Source organism: Macaca fascicularis, chromosome 18 (genome assembly GCF_037993035.2).
Source record: "Macaca fascicularis isolate 582-1 chromosome 18, T2T-MFA8v1.1".
NCBI lineage: Eukaryota > Metazoa > Chordata > Mammalia > Primates > Cercopithecidae > Macaca > Macaca fascicularis.
This window is the reverse complement of record NC_088392.1, coordinates 76858401-76875824: the sequence shown is the minus strand read 5'-3', so window position 1 is coordinate 76875824 and position 17424 is coordinate 76858401. Positions and strand designations below refer to the sequence as shown.

Below are 17424 nucleotides of genomic sequence, written 5' to 3'. Positions count from 1 at the left end.
TGAGATTTGAAGGGGCAAATATCCAAAGCATACCGCATGAGAACTGTGAATTAAAAATGGGTGTTGATTTAAGCCATTAAGTTTGTGGTAATTTATTACAGCAGCAATAGAAAAAAAAATGCATATGCCAGGTAACTGGAAGAGCATGGGCTAGGGGTGGGGAGATCCAGTAAGTAACCCTGGTGCTCTCTCCTCTCTACAGAGCAGTTACAACAGCGCTGCCTTGGGCCAAGTGCTTTTCAAACAGTCACTGTGATGAGGATGGCCACCACAATGACACAGGAAACTCTAGCCTGGTGTGAGATCCCCAAGCTGCAGCTCTTCAGTCTGCAAAATCACTCTAAATTCACCTTCATCAGCCCTTCTTCCCATGACAATAACCTCAGTAACACTCCACTAGTTAGTCAGGAAAATTCTGGAGTGTCCCTGGATGCAGGGCCTTGATGGAAAACATTCAGGGAGAAGGTCTGAGGACGCTCAAAGAAATGGAGCCACCAAGGCCTCCCTGTATCTGTATCTGGGGCTCTGCGTCTGTTGAGGTAGCTGCTGGACTGTAATTTTTAATTTTTAAAAAATTATATTAATTTTTGGCCGGGTGCGGTGGCTCACGCTTGTAATCCCAGCACTTTGGGAGGCCGAGCTGGGTGGACCACGAGGTCAGGAGATCAACAACATCCTGGCTAACACGGTGAAACCCCATCTCTACCAAAAATACAAAAAACTAGTTGGGTGTGGTGGCGGCGCCTGTAGTCCCAGCTACTCGGGAGGCTGAGGCAGGAGAATGGCGGGAACCCGGGAGGCAGAGCTTGCAGTGAGCAGAGCAAAGATCATGCCACCGCACTCCAGCCTGGACGACAGTTCGAGACTCCATCTCAAAAAAAAAAAAAATTATATTGATTTTTATTTATTTTGAAGTTGGGTCAAGGGGAATATGCCATCAAAGATATGGGGGAGTAGTGTGCATATGTTTTATGACTCTCCAAAGGTCATAGGTCAACAGATGTCAAGGATGTTGCTTAAGGCCTCTTCAGCTGCTCTGAGCAACGCCTTGGCCCCCACTTTGTGTGAGCTCTGCAGGACCAAAGGTGGAGCTCACTCAAGCGACTTGGAGTCCCAGGCCTCAGTTCCCTCATCTGTTGATACAGTTTGGCATGTCCCCACCCAAATCTCACCTTGAATTGTAGCTCCCATAATTCCCATGTGCTGTGGGAGGGACCCGGCTGGAGATGATTGAATCACAAGGATGGGTCTTTCCCGTGCTATTCTTCTGATAGTGAATAAGTCTCACGAGATCTGATGGTTTTATAAAGGAAACTCCCTGCACACGTTCTCTTCTCTTGTCTGCTGTCACGTGAGACGTGCCTTTCACCCTCTGCCATGATTGCAAGGCCTCCCCAGCCACGTGGAACTGTGAGCCCATTAAACCTTTTTCTTTTGTAAATTGCCCAGTCTCGGGTATGTCGTTATCAGCAGCATGAAAACAGACTAATAACACATCTGTAAAACAGGGAGCGGGTAAAATAAAAATTCTAAGATTTTTTGACCTTTAAAACTCTGTGGTTTCTACGTTTGGCCAAAATGTCACCCTCTACATCCTCGTCGGTCACCAGGTCTGTTTCTGCTTCCACCTTTCTCTTGTGTCATTTAGGGTATAATGATATGAGCAGATGCATAATGCCAGGCAGGGTTCTAAATGCTTCACTCAAATTAATCCATTTAAGTCCCTCCACAACCCTATGAAGTAGATGACACACATCCCCATTAGCAGAGGGGAAACAGAGGCACAGGGAGGGAGGGACCTGGCTGAGGTCGCTCAGTCAGTGGCAGAGCTAGAATTCAAACCCAGTCACTGGCTCTGTGCCCCCGCCTACCACAGCAATCCTTCCTCAGGGGCACGGCCCTTTAGCTTTGTTATTGCTGTTTTTTAAAAATTGTATTAGCAGTTCATTTATTTTACACTACAGTAAATTGCTACTATTTGATGGGCAGGGAAAACTGATTTCTGTGCCTCTGTAGTTTAGGACGATTACTTGTTTGATTGAGATTTAATGAGTGGAAATAAAAAATGCTTTGTGCATATACATTATCAGGTAATATATATTCAAAAGAGGATATTCAAAGTTAAACATCTGCTAAGATACATTAATTTGTGTGGGAACGCTATTGCCTTGTTCTGATATGAATTTACTGACAAAATCCATCACTCAATATTTACAAATTGGCTTTGATGTTCTGGGCAGGAGCCTCCCCCCAGAATTGATGAAATGTATTATGTGGCATCAGTGGGCTAAAACGCCATTAACCACGAGGAAGATATGAATTGCAGCAAAGCCCTGGGTACAATGATGAAGTCATAAGCACGTTTTCTGCCTGTTGATGGAAGACTTTATATCGGGAACCCGTCCTTCACAGTTAGCTCTGCTCAGCTCTGCCGGCTGAAGCGCCTTCCCCACTTGGACCCCCCGAAGCCCAGCTTGCTCCCCCCAACTCTGAGGAACTGGATTCCAAGTCACACCACCTATGCTGTGACAACTGGGTGCACACGGAGTGTGCTGCTGTGATGCGTCTATCACAGCCGGCAAGCTCACCACGGAGCTGGGGCCACCTTCAATCCCCTCCAAGGTGGCAGGGCCAGGGCAGGAAGAGCCCTTTCGACCACTGTGAAAACTGCAGGAACACCACCCTCGTGCTCTGAAGGGACAGCCACGTGCCCGGGGACCTGGTGGAGGCACAGGTGCTCTGTGGTCCGCAACGCGCCTCAACCTCTTTGCAGGAGGCACTTGGCCGCCCATGGAGGTGAAGAAGGGAGCCTGGGACTGCTCCGGCCTTCCTTCCATGTAGGGAGCCGAGGCCAGACGAGGAAGGCTCAGAAGCGCGTCCGGAGCCTCTGCTCCCTGGAGACCACACTTCCCTGGGAGAACTGATTTGGCTTGACACCTTCCTGCTCTTAAGCCAGAGTAGGGACCCCCTTTTTTAGGGGCTTGTGGCCCCCCGAGCAAGCATGGAAATAAAAGAAAATTTCTAAGTTCCTTCAAGAGAAATTCCAGGCCCTGAGAAGGAAATGAGCAACTTGAAAGCAAGAATGTCATAGTTGCCTAAAACAATAGCCGAGGAAGTTCAAGTCCAGAAACCTGCACCCCCACCCCCGCCGCCGAGTACCCTCAGCAAACAGACCGACTGCAGGCAGAGCTCGGATGAGGGGAGCTGAGGACTGAACCCTGACGGCCATTCTTTCTTCTAAGTTTCTTCCTGGGGGACTTGGAGGGAGTCACTGCCTCCCTCCCCGCCAGTTAACATTTCTTTTTTGCTGACCGTAAAATTTAAACAAACTTCGCCCCTGAACCAACAGCAAAGACCGCTGTGTTCCCTCCACATGTTGATTACAACCGTGCCTGAAGCATCCACTTTCCTGCGGCACATCCCTGCCTGGGAGAGCCCTTGCCCGCAAGCCATCCGGGAGGCCAGGACTGAGCAGAGGCTGCTGGGCCTCCTTGCATGGTGCCCTGTAAACAAACACCTTCCTTTCTACCACTGCAAAAGCTCAGTGTGACTATCTGGTTCTACCGCGGCAGATGCGTGGACCCCAGCTCAGTTCAGTAACACTCGGGAGCATCAGGCCCCGGCTTCTGTGCACACAGCGAGGGCGTGTGGGGCCAGTGTGGCTTCTGTGAGGCATCCTGGTGCCACAGGACACTGTGGAGGAGCAGCAGGCTTCCTATTCCTTCCACTTAATTAATCTAGGGGACAGTGGAGAGATGGGGTTCGGAGTCAATACTTCCTGTCACTAAAAGAGTTTGCCCTGAATTACTTCGAATGTGGAAATGGGATGTATTCTGGTTGGTAGAGTGGAGGTTAGGGGTTCTGCGGTGATCATTTACTGGCAAAATTCTAGAACAGGGCCCAGGGGTTTACATGCTGCTACAGAACAGGTTCACTTGGAGTGACAGACATGTTACTCATTTCCCTCATTTCCGTTATAAATTTTAAACACTTGAGTTGATAACATAACTACTGTCTGTTAAGTTCTTGTTAAATGCTTTTCATATTGGATCCTTTAGAATGCTTTTTGGTTGCAAATGATAGAAAAGATACTTGAAATGTGTTTAAATAAGATAATTTGTATGGCTTACATACCTGAGTCACTGTAGGGATCAGATGTGGTTTGACAGGGGTCCTGGCTCAGTTACCCTCCTCTGTTCTCCTGTCCTCCTCAAAGGCCAGCCTCTTTTTCAGGCTGGTTTCTTGGCAGCCAAGAGCTCCTGGGGTTACTTACAGTCTTTGTAGACACAGTCGACCCTCTGGATCCACAGGTTCAGCATCCTTGGATTCGACCAACTGAGGACCAGAAAAAAATAAACAACAATCAAAAATAACAATCCAACAATGAAAAATAATACAAATGAAAACCCAATACAGTATAGCAACTATGTACATGGCATTTACATTGTATTAGGTATTCTAAGTAATCGAGAGATGATTTGAAAAATACAGGAGGATTGTTGGAGGTTATCTGCAAATACTACCCCATTTTATATCAGGAATTTGAGCATCTTTGAATATGGTATCCTCAGGGGCCCTTGAACCAAACCCCCGCAGATACCAAGGGATGACTGTACCATACCATCAGGGCAAAAAGGAATTTATCTTCCCCAAACCATCCCAGTAGGAACGGAGCTTTACTCTGACTAGACCAACCTAGGTCACGTGCCCTAGGTCACATGGTTGGGATTAAGCCAGTCAAGCCCTGAACTGGTCAATCCCACCCAAACTCCGTAGTAGCTGCACTTGGGAAGGAAGCCACGGAGGCAGCCGTAATTAAGAGGGTCTGAAATGCACGCGCTCTCTCATTTAATCCTGCAACAACTCCATGACATAGTAATTTTTTTCCCCCTTCTCAGGCGAAGCAAAGCAACATGTCCAAGGTTACCTAGCTTACGAGAAAGCTTGGAGGGAATCCATATCTGTGACTCCCCAGCGCATGCCTTGAGTCTCTGCCTTACTGCCCCCCGTTTTAGAGATGAGTAAGAGTGACGGATTGACATTAGGGCCCCCGTTTGGCAGTGCGTGCTGGAAATAGGCTGGAATTACAGGGAAAGAGGCATGGTAAAAATGAGAAATGGCAGAAGAAAGACTGAGGGTTGACTCAGGGGAGAAGAGCTGCAAGACCTGTCAGGATGGGGGTGGGTGAGAAGGTGTGAGGGCAGAGGCCAGTGCCAGAGAGTCTCTCCGTGAAATGGAAAAGCCTGGGAAGGGGGTGCCTACTGACATTCTCAGAAGAGAACAGAGCCAGAGTATGGGAGCTCGGATGTTCCGTGCAACGGGCAGGTTAAACTTGAGTGCTAGGAATTAGACCCAGTAGCAAATGACCGTATTTCACAGAAACTAACAAACCATCAGTTCTAAGATGCACCCATTTTGTGAATCACTAAGAAAAGCATTTCCAATAAAGCTGAAACAATGCTTTATATCATTTCAAGTTTTTCTTTATATTTATTGAAAGATCTCTTTTTGAAATTCATAGACATGGATTGTATCATGTCACTCTCATACTTACATAAAATTGAATAAATGAGTGAAATACATTGGTGGGGATATTTCTAAAATTTTTTCTCTATTCCACATCCGTATGCAACTGCATGGCTCTTGTTTTGGGCTCAGAGCTTAGGCCTGTGTTTCCCATGGTGACTGGGCTGTAGAGTGCAGTAGAGCCGTATGTCTCTTAAAAAGCTGTTTCTGGGATTTGGTGATCTCTTGGCCTTTGGTGTTCTAGGTGTGTGATGGACAGTTCCTTCTCATGGATCACTCTTCGTGGTGTGTTGCTTTGTTAGGTTCTATAAAGCCCTTGGCTATGACTTTGCAAAAAACCCCATGAAGTGGAAGTGAGAAATATTTGCTTTGGTGACATCAAAGTTACACCCTGATGCTCTGTGTACATGCTCATCAAACACACAATATTTTTTCATTTCAAGGCCAAATTATAGTGTAACATTTTTGAGGATATTTTAAAATAGCAATTAAACTCTCCATGTGTTGTCCAATAATGCCCATTAAAGTGACAACCATATGAAACACTTTGATGGGGTAAGCACATGCTTCAGTAATGACGATGGCAGCTTTAATACCTGTCACCCACCTGACAGTGATTGTAAGGAAAATCTCTATCAGAATCCCGAAATGTGCATCTTTCAGTGGACTCAATATTGGCAGTTACCCGCCTTACGTATAATCAATCATGTATTTACCAAAGATGGGTGAGGGCTGCCCAAGGGGAAGAAGAGGCCATCAGTGGGTCTAGCCTGCACATTCGAACCACCTGGGGACTTAAAAAATGCCCAGGGCCGAGGCCCCATTTCCGGAGATTCTTATAATGATGGGTCTGGAATGGGGGGCTATTTCCAAAGCTCCCCGGGTCATTTTAAAGTGCCACAAGGGTTAGGTGTCAGTCGGCCATGAGGTTCCAGGCTTCCTGGGAAGGGGGAGAGCCCCCATCAGGGCTGCCCTGAGCGATGGCTTCATCTCTGCCCAAGTGCTGTGGCGAAACCTCAAAAGGAGCAACGTGGCTGTAGCCCCTTGGGAGTCCCTGACTAAAGGGGATGGGAGATTGTCCTTGTCCCTCACTCTGTGGGACACCTGGGTGGAATGGTTGTCCCAGGCATCCCGTGCTGCACAGGCCCCAGGACAGGAGGGTTTAGGTTTGGTTCTGGAACTCTGCCCTCTGCAGGGAACCAGGCCCCAGACATTGTGCTCCTGGTCTATTCCGACTTTTCCCACTTCACCCTTCCACACACACAGGGACCTGTGTCCACTCCCAGGTGCACACACCCGAGGACCCATATCTCCCAGACACATCACCTTCTGTAAAGATGGCTGGATATCAGTGCACACATCCCCCAGCACACTGTCGCACATGGCATCTCAGCTGAGGCTCAGCCTCCAGCTCTGTGTTAAATCCAGGCTGACTTGTATTTCCTGCTCGGATATGGCAAATTTATCCAAACACTCCCCATCCTCAGTAGACAAGTCTGGCTGATCCTGGGCTCTTGCAGCGGAAGCTGGATGGCAGCGGCCTCCATGGCCTGTGCAACTGGAGCTGCCCTGAGGCGGAGGTCGGCGGCCACCTGCAGAAGCCCCTCCCCGGGCAGCGGCACACAGTCGTGTGCAGTCTAATTGGAAACTAGGGCCTCCTGGCTCCCTGACTGATTCCCTGTGCTGGGACAGTGGGAGGGTGTGTGTGCTTAGGCGGGCTTGGTGGGCTGGGGCTAGAGCTGCCAGCATCAGAATGGTCAGAGCGCAGGAGGCAGGTGCTGGGAGGGACTCCCGTTTGGAGAACGGCATTTCTGCCTCTTTCCCCAGCATGCTCTCCCCTGCATGTCTAGAGTCACCAATCCCCTCTGCAGCCAGAAGGAGGGTCCCACACTCAGCTCCTGGCCTCCCATGCGTTTTGGAGACATTGCATGGATGCATTGAGTGTTTGTTTTTTTACTGTCGTGTTCTGCACCGGGAAAGTTCCAAACACAGACATTCCGCTTTATATCATTGCCAAACTGGAAGTGATTCTATGTTTTATTCAAGCATTTCAACCACACTCTGATTAGAAAACTTTGATTTACCATGTTCTGGGAAGAAATGAATTATCTAGAGCAGAGATAAGCCTGTGGGCTAAAAATGGGTCTCAGGGTGTCCATGGAAACTGAAAAGCTCACGTTTGTGTGAGTGACTGTGTGGTTTTCAAATGGGAGAGGATTCAAAACTTTCTCAGATTCTCAGATGGGTGGGTGACCCCCCAGTGGCTAAGAACTCTTTCCTGTGTAGGAAAAGAGCTCATTCATCAGCTCTTGGAATTTCATCTCGCATGTTGCTCAGGTGGTTTAATAGAATTTATGAAGGAGCCACAATGGAGTCTAATGTCAGTCACTGAGGAGTAAAAATGAGAAGCAGGTGAGAAAAGGCCAGGTGCGGTGGCTCACGCCTGTAATCCCAGCACTTAGGGAGGTCGAGGTGGGCAGGCAACCTGAGGTCAGAAGTTCGAGACCAGCCTGGCCAACATGGCGAAACGCCATCTCTACTAAAAATACAAAAATTAGCCAGGTGTGGTGGTGTGCGCCTGTAGTCCCAGCTACTCAGGAGGCTGAGACGTGAAAATCGCTTGAGCCTGGGAGGCAGAGGTTGCAGTGAGCAGAGATCATGCCACTGAACTCCAGCCTGGGTGATAGAGCAAGACTCTATCTCAAAAAAAAAAAAAAAAAAAAAAAAAAAAAAAGGATTGGAATATAAAACAAAACAAAGACACCTGAGGCCAGTAATTCAATTCACAATTGCCAAAAGACGGAAACAACCCCAGCATCTACAAATGGATGAATGAAGACACAAAATGTGATGTATACACACAGGGGAATATTACACAGCCTTCAAAAGGAAGGGAATTCTGACACAGACCACAACATGGAGGAACCTTGAGGGTAACAAGCTGAGTGAAAAAAGCCAGCAACGAAGGGACAAAGAGTTACGACTGCACTTATATGAGGTACTCAGAGTACTCAGGTCATACAGAAAGGAAGTAGAGTGATGGTCACCAGGGCCTGGGGGAAGGGAGCTGTTCTTTACTGGGTACAACTTGGGCGGATGAAAAAGTTCTGAGATGGATGGTGGTGATGGTTACACGACAGTGTAAATGTAGTTAATGCCACTGACCGGTACATTTAAACTAGTAAATTTTATACCCTCTAAAGACAAACAAAACAAAAATGACTCTGGAGGCCAATGTCAAAATACCGGAGTCCTACACATGGGTGGCCAGCAGATTGCCAATCCGGCTCTGAGCAGCCGAGTCTCCAGCGTTCCTCCTCGGAGAGCGAGGGGCTTACCTGGCTTATGAAGCAAAACACTTTGTTATAATGGCCACTTAAGTACCAACAATTAAAGCCGATACCTATTACACGGTCGTTTAGACATGTGACAATCTGCTAATGCTTTTATCAGCTAAGGAGATCAGAGAGAGAAGGAGGATTATGTTCTAACTGATATATACAATTTTAAATGAGGGTAATAGCCAAATAATTGGTGTTTTATGAAATAGAGATTCTGAGATAGTGCAAGGAAAAGGGGAGACAGGCAGATGGACACAGATCCCCCACTGACTCAGCAGATGAGCAGAAAGCCAAGCACTCAGACCCAGGTGGGTCGCACGCACCCCAAATCCAGTAGGTTTCCAGCACCAGGAACATCCCTTGGGCACTGCTAACCAGACAGGAGCTGCTGGGTCCAATGTGTGGTCTGGAGGGGTGCAGCCGCCCGCATGTGTACCCATGAATCTCACTTCCTCTTGGCAGCTTAGAGTAGGTCCCGGAAAGATGCCAGCACTGGCCTGCTCCAGCAGTGAGGTCCCTGGAGAGTGACAATCCTTCAATACCTGGGTTGCTAGTTCCGTAGTCCTGCTCCCCTGATGGGGTCACCTGGAGGGGCAGCTGTAGGCTGATTTCCAGCATTGCCAGCTTATGCTCCTTGGAGGCAGCAGGTGGGCCTGAAATGCCCTCCTAATGCAGCAGTCATCTGTCCTCCCAGGGAGCTCCCACTTAGAACAAGGAACGGCCGGAGCGCCTCCTCATGCCCGCTGTGCTCCCTCCAGCCCCCACCTTCAGGCTGGGCCTCCGTCCTGACTCAGTGGGTGCGTGGGGATGGCTGCGGCCAAGGAAAGGGCAGGATTTCCCCCACCCCAAAGGAGCTGTGTTCTGCTGGCCTGTGGGTAGCGGGCCCACCTGTCACTTCTAGGGAGCATGAGTGCCCCCCCGGGAGATGAGCTCAGCTGCTGGGGCAGGTGAGGGAGGGGCTGCCATCAGCTTCCCTTTCCCGAGGAGCCCCTTTCCGGCACTCCCCACGAAACCCTGCATCTCCATCCTTCTCCAGGGCCAGGCAGGAGCACTGGGGCAGGGCAGGTGCAGTGGGCAGGGAAGGCCTGCAGGTGCTGGAGGGGAAGGTGCCATTCAGCAGGCGACTGTCGTACCCCGAGAGGCCTCTGTGCAGGTGCTGGGACCTGAGAAGGCAACACCAAGTGTGAGTGAAGCATCTTCCGTTTCAATGCTCCCTCCAGGTGGCCGGGGGCTCCATCCAACGGCCCAGGAAGACTGGGCACCCTGTGCATGTCACACATGCGAGGGTCTGAGCTGGCTGTGAGAAGTCCAGAGTGGCTCTGATCCACTCCCTCTCGTGACTGCCTCTGAGTCTTTAAAGGATGACGGGCATCAGTGTTCCGTGCTGGGATTGCCCGTCCTGTCCTGTGGTTTCAGGCTGGTGGATTGCCCGAGGCTGCTGGTGACGAGTGGTTCTGAGTCACACTGCAGGACTGAGCGCTTGCTGCAGCGAAGGCATCCCCCGGCATTCATTGCTGCTCCCAGGCTCACTGATCTGCACCGCCTCCGCCTTCATCCCATGAATTAGCTGCCAATGTGCTGTCTTCCATGTGGGAGGAAGGGGAGGCAGCCGCCTCCGTGGAAATGCCCCGGGCAAAAACTGCCAAGGCCACACTAGTCACAAGACAGCGGTTCGTTTTCAATAAGGGGAGAGAAGGAAAGGAAGGAAGAACCCAGGCATGTTCTCAGAATATGCAGTATGTGAGGAAGAACTTAACTGAGTTGATCTGATGCAGGAATTAAGATACAGAGATTAGACACACTGACCAAGATCAAAGAGCCCAAGAACAAGGCACTGGCGGCTGGGACCCAGGCAGTTGGCCCTAGATCCCCAACACCACAGCGGGGGCCGTGGGGCTCGCAGGTGGGGTCAGCCTGAGTTGAAATCCTGCAGCTGCCCCTGTGCAGCCATGCAGCCTCAGGGACGCCACTCATCCTCCCAGAACATCAGTTTCTTCACTTGTATAACGGGGCTGATTACGTTGGTTTCCTGGGGTCCTTTGTGGGGAGTAAATGGCACAGTCCACCATGGGGCTGGTGACAAGTGGCTCCAAATCTAGTCTTCAATACACCAGGAGCAAGGGGCGACTTTCAGAAATGCTTTTAATTGAGTTAGCTGTGGCAATTGCATTTTCATTCTATTATTTGTGTTAACAGAGAGGGATAAAGGGCATCTTAGCGTTGCTTTAATGAACCAACAGCAAACCTACATGGGCTGCCATCACTTTTCCAAAGTGGAAAACCAGCACTTTTCCAATCCATAGTAAATGAATTTCAGAAGTGTTATGAAAATAAACGCTTATCTTTGCACCATCTACAATCATCTTGTGTACCACACTTGGGGAAATATCCCATGGGTAGAAGTTTCCAGAACCTGGACCATAGGGAACTTTGACCTATACCTTTAAGTTTCTAGGTTGGAAGTACCTCTCTCTGGAACCTCCTAATGGATGCCAGAACGAGAGCCTAAGTCAGAGGTACAGAATTATCCTCAAAATTCCACAGCTTAAAACAACAAATAGTAGTGATCTTGCACAGTTTTGGAGAGCCGGGAGTCAGTGTGGTTTGGGTGGGTGGCTCTGGTGCAGCGTCTCTCGTGGGCTTGCAGTCAAGGTGTAGACGGGGGCTCTGGTCACTGGATTGCCTGGGCTGGAGGATCCACTTCCCACTCAGTCTATGACTGCTGGGTTCTCGCTGGCTGTTGGTTGGAGGCCTCAGTTCCTCATCTGTGGGGCTTCTCCAAAGGGGCATTCACCGCTGTGCCTTCTCATGACCTCGTCCTGGAATTGTACACCTTCATTCCACTTTGTCCTCCTTGTTACAACTGAGTCACTCAGTCAGCCCATATCCAAGAAGATGGGAATTAGGCTCCACCTCTTGCAGGGAGGTTCAGCAGAGAATTTGTGGACCTAGTTTGAAACCACCACCATTCCCCTCGGCGCGAGCACTGGAGAGGAGGTAAGAGTTGTTATTCTGATGTGGGACACAATAGACTGCGCACTGGTTGCTCCCACACTTCAGACTTCCCTTTACAGGAGTGTGTGTCATCCGGGGCTGAGACACTGTATCACCGCAGCCAGTTAAATGCCATTAGCTAGAATAAAAACAAGTGACGATGACATGCTGTCTGATGTTTGCCTGCATTTTAAGCTCCCTTCCTTTAAAACAGGTACCTTTCCTTTGGCTTTCCACAATTTTTTCTATCAGGACCAAGACCAATGTCCGATTCCTTTTTCCTTTCTAGCCTGGACTTTACAGCAGTTTCTCAAGAAAGAGCAAGCATTTTTTTTCTGGGTGTTTCAGAGTTTGTCAAAACCCAGAACAGATTCTCCAAGTATATAGGTTTTGCCTGTGCATACGAAGGGCTAGCAAGTGTACTGTTTGTTGACTCCTGCCTTCATCCACTTATTCTACCAGTACTAATAAACACGAAGTGGCAGGCACCGTGTGACGCTTTGAGCCCTACGGGGCTTCCAGTCTGGTGGGTGACTCAGACACTGAACGTGTGGATACAGGGACACTGAGCGTTAGAAAGGAGGGAGAAAAGTCCCAAGAGACAGATCAGTGAGCACAGCCTGCGGGGCCAGGGAAGGCTCTCTGGAATGAGGCGGGATACCTTTTTGAGTTGGTGTTTCCTTTCGGTTATCATTTCCCTTTCCCCTTGGAAGCGGGAATGAGGCTTTCTGAGTCTTAGCTTCCAGGACCTTTGCTGGTGGGAGGAGAGCACACGGAACTAGTTGTTACAGGTGTCCCCAAGCGGGAGGGAGAGAGACTGGGAGAAGTTGCACAAAAGAGAAACAATGTCGCAGGACTGTGGAGAAAGAATGAGCCAACTACGCAGCCATCTGTCGTTGCAACCCCAGGAGGTGGCAGGACCCCAGAGAGGCTGTCTGGGTGGTGCACACAGAGGGCAGGGCTCTGGCCACCCGGCGGCGCCGCCTTCTCCAGTGTCCTGTGGTCCAGGCAGCTCCAGGAAACAGTGGAGCCTGCAGGCCCCATGACCACACGGACTGGACAGGGGTTTCCAGGCAATCACAGACAGAGGCAGACTGATGAATGCTTACTGGACACTGGGGGCTTCCCGCAGAAGACCCCAGGATTCTGTAAAATTTGGAGGGTAGGGTAGAGTAAAAACCTCAGGAAAGACGGAGAGCTAATTTTCCTCCAGCCTGGCACGATAGGGCTGGAGTCAGATATGAGTTGACTGGAAGAAAATTTTGAAAGTGAAACTTGCATCCCCTGTGTTTGTGGAATAAGTCATGCCACTAAAGCTGGAGGACAGGTATGGGGAGGAGATGGAGAGAGGGTGGAGTTGCTTTCAAGGCCGAGGGCAGAGCATATGCCAGCGTTTTGAGATGAGAAAGAGCTGAGATGCAGAGGACCTGAAGGAGGACTACGGCCCCCGGGAGCAGGGAGGCTGGATGAGGTGACTGGCCACATGAGGCTGGCTGAAGAGCCAGAGGTTTTTCTCAAAGGCAATGGGAAGGCAGAGAGTGGGAAGTAGGGATGAGTGACAGGCTCACATTTGGCTTTCTGAAGGATCAGTCTGGGTGCAGACCGGTGGGTGGATTGGAGGAACAGGATCAAATACTAGGAGAAGAGTTTGCTGGTCAGGTAGAGACCAAATACATGAGGCTTGGAAGCACCTTGTTGGTGGAATTAGAGAGATCAGAATGGATCTATGAGATATTTAGGAGGTTGTCTGAGAATGCTTAGGTTCTCTGATCGAGCCCCTGGGGAAATGGGGTGTGACATGCAGAGGCAGTGAGAAGGACCTCCTGGGGGAGAGGAAGCAGCCGGCACCTCCTGTCCCTGTGGGGCCTCAGGGACCATTCCTGCTCTTAAGACTTGTCTTTTGAAGGAGGGAAATGATTACTGTTTCCCCGAATGTGGCAAAAACGGGGTGGAAACATAACAGGTGTGGAAACGTAACAGGTGTGAGGGTGAACAGCTTATTTTTCCTGTGGAGTAGGGAAGAAAGCCACTGCTATAGCACAGGGAGCCTGAGTGTGGAGGAACCTCAGATTACTGGCCATGAGGAGTGTAAAAGGAAAGATGGATACCATGAATTTACAGTGGCAATAAGATACTCATTTGTGTAATTTTTTTTCCTAGCTGCTCTCAGCAGCTTGGTGTACTGAAGAAAGCAGCTGGCTGTGTTTATTTATTTGTTGTTGTTGTTGTTTTAATGTTTAAAGTGGGTTTCTGGTAGGCAGCATCTAGTTGGATCTTTCTTTTTATTCAATCTGACAGTCTCTGACTTTTAATTGGGGTGTTTAGCCCATTTACATTTAATGTGATTATCGATAGTGTTAAGTTTAAATCTACCATCTTGCTCTTTGTTTTCTGTTTGTCCCATCTGTTCTTTGTTCCACTTTCCCTCTTTTTCTGCCTTCTTTTGGATTAATTGAGTCTCTTTTAGATTCCATTTAATCTTTTTTGTTGGCTTAGTCACCATAACTCTTTGCTGTGTTATTATAGTGGTTGCTCTAGGGTGTGTGTGTACATCTTAAACCTATCACTGTCTACCTCCTAGTGATGTTATACTTCATGCATAGTAGAAGAATCTGATAGCAGAATACTGCAATTTTTCCTCTCCTAGCTATTGTTGTTAAACCTTTTACTTCTGCATATGTTGTAACCTACATACATTAGTTTTATGTAAAAATTATCTTTTAAAAATATTTAAACAAGAAGAAAGTAATATATATACATTTATTTGTAGCTCAATAAACTTTTTTGCTATTTATTTTTATGTAAAAGAATGTGTTTCCCTATCACAAAAATTAGGTAACCAACAACCACAACACCAACAGTAGCAATGTCTATGGAGTGACACTGATGGTGCAGAGTTCACAGAGACCCATGTCCCAAAGGTCACAGAGGAGGAAAAAAAGAAAAAGAAAAAATACTCAGAACAAATCCAAAACCCATAATGACCCTGGGGAGAGACATCGCATGACATTTTCTGTTTCTTCTCTCATTGTCAGCTGCAGATGTATTTCAGCAGGGTCAAGCACAATTAGACTTGATTAAACCCTTCATACCAATTCTAGCACCTTAATTGTACCCTCACTGTTAGCAGCAATCTGCACACTGAACTCTGCATCTGGTTGTGCCCTCCAGCATGTGGCACTAACAAATTCATTTGTATCATCTTCTTTTCGGCCTTTGTCCAGAACGCTTGTGACTGTATCAAACTTAAAAGTTAGCAAAGTCTTAGAAAGTCCTTTATAGTACAGGTTGAGAGAGTTGTTCTCACTTCCACAAGCTATATAATCTCCACGGGAGGCAAGGCCTACAAAGTTTTTTTCATTGATATGACCCTTGAAGGAATGTGGGCAGTACAGTTTCCCTACATTCCACAGCGTTAGCCTCACCACTCACAAACTTTGCACAAGAGACTGCTTTTCAGTGTCCTTTGAATACCACGATGGGCTGTTTAGTGTTACGAAGATCACAGTAGTGGACACAGTGATCTGCACAGCCAAAAGCCAAATGGCATCTGGAAGAGAGGCTGAATTTAACACAGCACACATCAGCCTTTGCCGCAATGCTTGCCACTGAGTTGTCCAGACCGGTAGATCACAGCTTCACTTTTACATCATCAGAACCCAAAGTCAGGAGTTTAGGGTCCATCAAATTAAACACTTCCACACCTCTTCTCATGCTCCTGTTAGACCTTTGACCTCTGTCCTGTGAATCCATCCCATAGGATAACAATGCCTTCATAATCACTGCTAGCTAACAGATTCTTATGGTAACTACTCCAACTGATACAGCTGATTTTGGAATTGAGGTCATTTCATTCACACGGTAATGAATATCCACTGCATCCTGGATGACTGTGCCATATTCATAGACTTTAATCTTCATTGTAACCTCAGGAATTGCAAAATAGTCACAATCCTGGTCAAATTCAATACCAGAGACTATCCTGGAATCATTATAGAGATCACTAGGGCATGATAATGTGGTTAAAGTTTGTACCAATTTATACTGAGTAACCTTGGACAAGCATTTCTGAAATTCATCCAATTGGCTGGCAGTTCGACTATCATCTGAGACGTGAGACATCCTTGTAGAAAAGTAACACTGCTCCAGGTCTTCAAAATGAGCAGTGGGCCATTTTCATTTTGACGCTAATGTGCTGTTATGTCAAGGCTGTTTCTTTGTCTAAGAACTGCCACTGAAACCTGGATGTTGGCTATATCCTGTGGAATCCATAACGCTACTGTGTGACGCAGGAGGAGCTTCAAGTTGAGGCTCTGTGCTATTCTCACTGACAGGAGAGTATAAGCCACTCATTTCTTCCACTCTTTTAATATCCTCTTCCAGAACATGTAGCTCCTTCTGCAACTGTCCCAGTTGTTCTCTCCTATTTCTTCTTGCAATCTTGAGGAATTGTATAAGATTCTGTAGTTGGGCTGTATGTGATTCTGCTTCCAGTTGTTTCTTCTTCTGCACTAGTAGCTCCAACATGAGGTTGATATTGGCCAAATCAAGGTTATCTTGGTCAGTTCCCAACAAATCTTGAGATATTCACCATCTGTGGCCATTGGTGCTACTCACTGAGTGGTCCAGTTTGAACCTCTTTTCCTTAGATCTTTGCTCTGTTTGAGAATGAGCTCGTTCACCAACAAATTAGGAAACGGATGGTTAGTATAGTCCACAACATAGTCACACTTGCTACATCTATTATTGTCCTCCAAACTCTGATGAATATACTTACAGCAAAAGCTGTGGCCACATTTTGTCATGTATGCCTCTTCAATCATATCAAAGCAGATGGGGCATATGAAATCATTGCTGTTGTCCTTATATGAGTGGATGAGCCTGATACAGAGGGGAGGGGCAAGCAGAGGTTGCTTCCTGCTGCTGCCTAGTCTACAGCTGCTGCCTCCTATACCAGCACTGGGCCTGGACACGCAGCTGAGCTGGGACAGGACTATGGATACCACCCTGCCACTGCCTGACACAGTGGGCACCACCAACACGGCCACACTGGGCCCCAGGGCTATCCAAGCTGGTGGCCTGGGCCACCCCGCTGGACAGCAGCCGAAGCTGCCATAGTGGTGGCAATGGGGAAGATGATAAGGACAAGGAGGCAAAAGTCACCAAAGAGCATGAGGAGCAGGGGCTCGTCCCAGTGGAGTCTGACCTGGCGTGGTGGCTGAGAGGGCTCTCACGGGTGGGTAGGAGCCAGAATGTAGCGGGGAATCGGCTGACGAGGCTGGAGACACAGAAGGGTCTCTTAGGCATGGTGAGGAGTTTGGAGTTTCGATGTTCCCAGAGCCCTCGGGAGCCATCAGCAGGTTTGGGATCCAGTGATGCAATATGCTGTTCAAGTTTTCAAAGCCCCCTAGGCTCGTGTTGAGTTTTGGGGGCAGGAGGCTGCTGTGTGTGGCCAGGTGATCCCCTGTGGTGGTCTGGTGAGCAAAGGTGTGAGGTGGAGAGAAGCAGGTAGGACTGAGAGCAAGGTGAGCATGGCATGGGCACCCTGGCCTGAGGTGTCACC

At 48.4% G+C, this 17424-nt stretch overlaps 1 pseudogene; it reads right to left on the bottom strand.

Moving 5' to 3' along the window:
* Positions 1 to 14646: 14646 nt before the first annotated feature.
* Positions 14647 to 17424, bottom strand: LOC107128081 (E3 ubiquitin-protein ligase COP1 pseudogene; annotated as a pseudogene).